Here is a 6,662-nt window from a genome sequence, read left to right on the forward strand (position 1 = left end):
GTAAAAATTCGAAAAAAAGTCGGACAAAAAGTCGGCGTAGGAGGTCAAAAGTCAGGCTAGATGGGCTAGAATTCTCTAAAATTCAGTTAAAAGTCATTCAAAAGTTGTTGGCTTAATTAGAGTACCCTTTTAACGTGAATTATGCTTATTTTGACAAATATATAATGCCCAAAAAATAATTTTCATTATAATTACCATGTCCGAGTACTCCGACTATTCTCGACTCCTCAGTCGGCCGCCTAGGGTTCGCCTAGCGACTTTTGCAACATTTCTTTTAGGACAAACGTAGAGTTTTGATTATAATTCTATCATAGAGGGCGTTTCTTTATCTTATTTCTAGTGAAAAATGATATATTACTATAATGCCCTATCATCAAATTAGTATTTATAACACATATTTAGTATTCATTACTAATATCACTATTATTACTATTCATTATAATATCACTATTATTGATCTATTCGTTACTAATATCACTAGTATTACTATAACACATATTTAGTATTCATTACTGATATCACTATTATTATTGATCTCATGCATATGGTTTTTGAGCCGGGGGTCTCTTTGGAAGCAACCTCTCTATCCTTTGGGATTGAGGTACGATTTTCCTACATCCCACCCTCCCAAGACTCTGCTAACAGCTTTGCTGTTGGTAGGATTCATACTGGATATGGTTGCTGCTGCTGTTGTTGTCTTTCAAATCATCATTGTGTTTATTTAAAATTATAATAATACCATTGGTATTATTATCAATTGTGTTTACATAATAATAACGTTTTAGGTCATGTTGTTGTCTTTCAAATCATCATTGTGTTTATTTAAAATGTTAATAATACCATTGTGTAATAATAACACGTAAAAATAATCATAAAATTACAACAAATTATCTAATACATAAAACACAATGACCTGGAACGTAAAACACAATGGTGAATACATATAACACAATGACCTAAAACGTAAAACACAATGGTGAATACATATAACACATGACCTAAAACGTTATATACAACGGAAACTACATATTACACAATTACATTAACATAATACTTTTTTTTTCTCAAATTAAGTGAATGCCACATGTTAATCCTGAACAAAAGAAAATGAACGTATTACACAATGACTAAAATGCAATGATAAGTAGAAAGACAAATGATGAGCACAAAGACACAATGACAAACAAAAAAACACATGACAAAATCTTTGTTTTAATTTTAATCTTGAATACGAGTGCCAATTGATAAAACAATGACCAAAATTTATAACACAATGCATAGAAACACCCAATTAAAAGCACAATAAACACCCAATAACACAATATAAAAAACCCACTAATTTTTTTATCTTTATATAACAATATGATACTCATATTAAAGATAAAAAAACGCTTGTTATTATGGTGATTTTTTTAAAAGAATGTTGCATGAAAAGGTTTTAAACGTTTTAAAATGATGTGGGCTTGCACGTGGAAAGAGAAAGTCAACAAAAGTGAGTTATTACCTTTATGCCTTTCCTATCAATTTTTTCTCTTAGACTACCCGTTGTGGTCAAGCGAGCAGCTCCTTCACCGGCCGCCACAAGCCACATCACTCGTAAACACCGCAACGGCACGCCGCGAGTGGCGCCACAATCGAGCGATCTGCCGCGACTGTGATCGCTTGGGTTGAAGTTGAACATTGGGCATGGGGAGTTGTTTTGTGACCGTTGGGCATGGGTAAAACAAAAAAAAAACTTTTTATTATTATTATTATTATTATTATTATTACCTATATAAACCCCACAAACCTTTAACAAATTAACAACACTCTCAACTTTCTCTACACTACTTAAAAAACAATATATTTCATATTCTCATCTATATTTTTTTTAAAAAAAAGTATGAATCCATGGGGTGGTTGTTACCGACCGGAAATACCTTATGCCATCACCGTCTCGCAACTTTTTTGTTCAGGAGACATAAGGGGCTCGTAAAGAGGCCGCCAAGGACAAACGAGCGCCCCTCCCCCCACAAAAAAGAACCAAGGAGGGGCGGGAGGCTCGAGTCAAGCAGCTGAGGAAGTCGTTCCAAAAAGAAAAACAACTCCTTGGACAAAAGAGGAGAAAAAGGCTTTGTGTCATGCATGGGTTGAAATATCCCAAGATCAAAAAGCCGGTATTTATTATTATTTTTTTATTCATATAAAATTTTAAAAATATGTTTGTAACTTATCTTTATTTAATTGTAGCGGACTATCAAAAGCACCGTATAAAATTTTAAAAATATGTTTATATCACATGTTTACCAGCTAATTGTTAAACCAAGATAAGAGGAGTTTTAACCAAGATGATGTACTTTTATCCTTGATCACTTCTATAAAAATATAAAAAACCAAAAATATGCACTTTTATTTATGTCTTTAAATTTCTTTTAAAATTTACTCATTAAACCAAAACTACTATGATGTTCCCTTTCGGTTAAATTAAATACAACGATTTAGTAGTAAAAATCAAACAAGCGTGCCCATGGATCGATACTTGGTTCTTACCAATACTATATTACATATACGATAGGTACTCTTGCCTATTTATGTGTGGTATAGTAAGATAAAAATTATTTTATAAATTTAAAACTTGACTTAGTGTGAAGCAAAATCTTTTGAAAACCAACAACTTTTCATACCACCCCTACACCACATTGCCCGTGCTCACCTAAGCTGAAAGTTATAGTCGATTTTGAATCTTATAGTTGGGAATAGAATCAGGGTAAATGGTTCTTTACTTGATGTGAACTTGCCAGAACAACCAGCCAGCCATCGCAAACCGTCGCCGCAAACCAGCACCCAGTAGGGGGATACTTGTATCATCTTTGCATATTTAAGATTGAAATTGGCTATAATGTCCAAAACTTAAATAATAAAATAGCAATTAGTTAGCTTCAAATAGACACTTAAAACATAATTATACTACTCGAGATGCTTTTGTTGTCTACCTGTCTGTATACGGTGATTGCTTCAATGGCATATGCTACATAAAGTTGAACGCTCAGGCCAATAATTATGATGACAATGTTACTCCAAATATTGTTGGAATTATGCACCGGTTCGGGTAAGTTAATACGGCCAACCGGGTTATGATCAGTGAGAGTTACACCGTGAGGTAATGAACCATAAACCCGTTTAAGTTAGTTAACCAGGTTAGACACTTTAACGAGATAAAATTACATGGAACGGGCTTTGGAGCAAGACATGGACTTGTTAGCCAATTAGGTTTATAACCAATTAGATTAGTTAAACCTAATTGAGGGGTTATAAATATATGATATTTTATAACCTGAACCTAATCCTGACAAGTCCATCTCCTTCTTCCTCCACCCTAGTTGCCGTTGCTACCTGCCGCCGCTGACCAGTCACTGTCCGCCACCGCCGACCGCGCCTCCAGCCGCTGCCACACACCACCACTGCTGCCGGGTTGCTGTCTTGCACCGCCACCATTGGTCGTTGATCTCGTTGTGTCACCTAGCTCGGTTCGTTAGCCTTCGGTGTGTCAACCGGTTATTTATTAACCGAGGTAAACTTAAATATATCGTTAGTTTAATTATATATTTATTGTTTGACTCGTACTCGTATTGTCTATAAACGGATCCTATCGGGTTTAGTTTCGGTGCTGATTAATTATATCCATTCCGCTGCTTATAACTATAATTAATAAGATTAATTATTATTAACCACATTTATTAAACCGGTTTTAATAAACAAAATTTTAACTGATCACCACTGAAACCCAACAGTGGTATCAGAGCCTTGGTTACAATATACGAGTCGAATCCGGTATTTTCGCCGGTTCTACATCATAAACTTCAAGGTAGTTGACATTTTTGATCTAGATAAAATATTAGGGCAATTTTAGTTTGGTCAAAATTTTATTTATTTTATTTGACCAAAATATTGCCCGACTTATTTTTCGTTGAATATGTAAATATGGCCCAACCTTGTTTGTGTAGTTGAATGATTTTTTTTATTTTGGCCATATGGATGGTTCAAAAGTTATATTTAGTTTTCGGTTTTATTTTATGGTTTTTTGGCCACCTTGATGGTTCAAAATTGTAATAGGGAGGGTTTAGTTTTTCATTACTTGAATTAGTGTAATTTTGTAATGAAGAAGACCCGAAGGAAAACCGAAGACGAGCTCGTGGAGTTCTTGAAGTCAGTGGGAGTTACCAAAGATGACGGGATGCACCAAGAGTCCATCCTTGTGGTTGTTTTGAGTTGTGATCCCTTGACCCGATTGATCTTGCTAATAGGCTCTAGCAAGATCAATCACTAATCTTGGCCATTTAAGATTTACATATTCTGTTTGCTATTTTGGTTGCTTGCTTGATTATAATAGGTTATAATACCATCAACCTAATACCAAACATATTAAAATAAATTAACCAATTAAGTTTTGCAAAATTAAACTAAATTTAATTTTCCATAACTAATAACTTAATAGGTAAAACTATTAACTTAAAATTGCTTGGTATTATCGCGAAAAACTTAGTTTTAATAGGTTATATAAAACTAAGTGTCCTGAGAGATGAAAGGGTTCATCAAGTTGTCTCGATCAATAAAGTAAAACTGGGCTTTTACTCTATTCGGTAATATTTAAAATTAATCCCAATTTAAATCAATAGTCTATGCCATCCTACTATAAGTCACACTTGAGGCATACTGCGAAACTTCAAGTGTTTGGAGCTACAGCACCGCACTTGATTTCTAGCCTATCCCTTCAAGGTGAAAGGGTTTCGTTGACACATCCAGCTCTTTCACAAGTGACTGTACTACTATTACTTTGCTCTCTTGTTACGTGCTACAGCTGTCTGGAGACTAAGGTGGGCATAGATGAGGCTAAATGTATCTACTTAGGCAAATGTTGTCTTAATAGGCCTCATAAATGAGAGTTGTGCTCTATTCGCAATCGGCAATCGTTGCCTGTCTGCCTAATCACTTACTAATGTTGTGTGCTAGAGCTGCCATTAGTAACTGGAAGCCAGATTCCCAAGTTCCTATTTACTAATGTTATTGGGTCATTAATAATAGGATTAAAACATCAAAAATACTAATAAAATTTACTTTTGCTTATTTAAACAGATGCCTAATGATAATAACTCAAGGCTATCCTTGAGAAAGAAAAGTTGAATGGCACCAACTTTCTTGAATGGCACCGCAACTTGGGACTTGTTCTCAGGATGGCAAAAAAGCACTATGTTCTCAATGGACCTGTTCCAACGGAGCCTGAAAACAATACTGCTGATGCCAAGAGGGTTCTTGACAAGCATATGGATGACTCGGCTGAAGTCGCCTGTATCATGCTAGCCACCATGTCTTACGAGCTTGCTAAAGGCTTGGAAGATTTTGGTGCCTATGAGATGCTTGAGCAACTCAAGGGCATGTTCCAGAAACAAGCCCGTCAAGAAAGCTATGACACCATGAAGCAGCTTATCAGGTGCAGAATGGAACAGGGATCACCTGTTAATGCGCATGTCGTCAAGATGAAAGGATACATCGAACAACTAAGGAAACTTGATTATCCCCTTTCAGATGAAATGGCAGCGGATTTCATCCTGAACTCTCTTCCCGGCTCTTACGACCAGTTCGTAATGAATTTCAATATGAATGGCTGGGTGAAGACAGTGTCGGAGTTTCATGGAATTCTTAAGACGGCTGAGATGAATATTCCTGCTAAAAACAATCAAGTTCTTATGGTTCGATCTGCTGGTGTCGTCAAGCCTAAACCCAAGAATCGGGGTCATAACGATAAAGGCAAGAAGAAGGTTACTGTTGCTGCCAGGTCTGCCACCAACACTAACAAAGGTGTTGCAAATGTATCACCGCCGCCTCCTAAGGAGCGCTAGTGCTACAAGTGCAACAAAATGGGACACTGAAAACGTAACTGTCCTGACTACCTTGCTGAGCTGAAAAGGCAGAGGGCCAATGGTGAAAGCTCCTCTAAAGGTATTTCTATTTACGTTATTGAACTTTTCACTGTCTCTAGCTACACATGGGTATTTGATACCGGATGTGGTTACCACATCGTTAATGTCTTGTAGGAGCCTGAAAACTGGAAGAAGCTGAAACAAGGCAGCATGGAACTCATCGTTGGTGATGGGAAGAGAGTCCCAGTTCTTGCAACTGGCACGCATCATTTTGCTTATCCGTCTGGCCTTGTAGTTACTTTGGATAACTGTTTGTTTGCACCTGGTTTGACCAGAAACATTATTTCAGTTTCTTTTACTATTTGAACAAGGATTTAAGTACGTTTTGAATAGTATTGCTATTTTTTCCTACTTGAATGATATCTTTTATTTTGAGGCTAAACCTCGAAATGGTATTTATGAGGTTGATGTTCAAATAAAAATTAATGTATATAATCTTTCTAAACGTATCAGATCTGGCATCAATGGTACATTTCTATGGCATTGCCGACTTGGCCACATAAGCAATCCGAAGGGATTATTGAATCCACAGGACCGGACTCTTTTGATGACTGCGAATCTTGTTTAGCTGGCAAACTCGCCAAAGGCTCCTTCACTCATAAGAATGAACGAGCAAAGGATCTGCTGGGAATCATACATATTGATGTAAGCGGTCCTTTCAGAACCATGTCTAGGAATCATGAAAGATACTTCGTTTCTTTTATT

The sequence above is a fragment of the Bidens hawaiensis genome, unplaced genomic scaffold, assembly GCF_021521415.1.
Source record: "Bidens hawaiensis isolate Kalapana, Puna unplaced genomic scaffold, B.hawaiensis_p1.1 tig00037165_1, whole genome shotgun sequence".
Taxonomy (NCBI): domain Eukaryota; kingdom Viridiplantae; phylum Streptophyta; class Magnoliopsida; order Asterales; family Asteraceae; genus Bidens; species Bidens hawaiensis.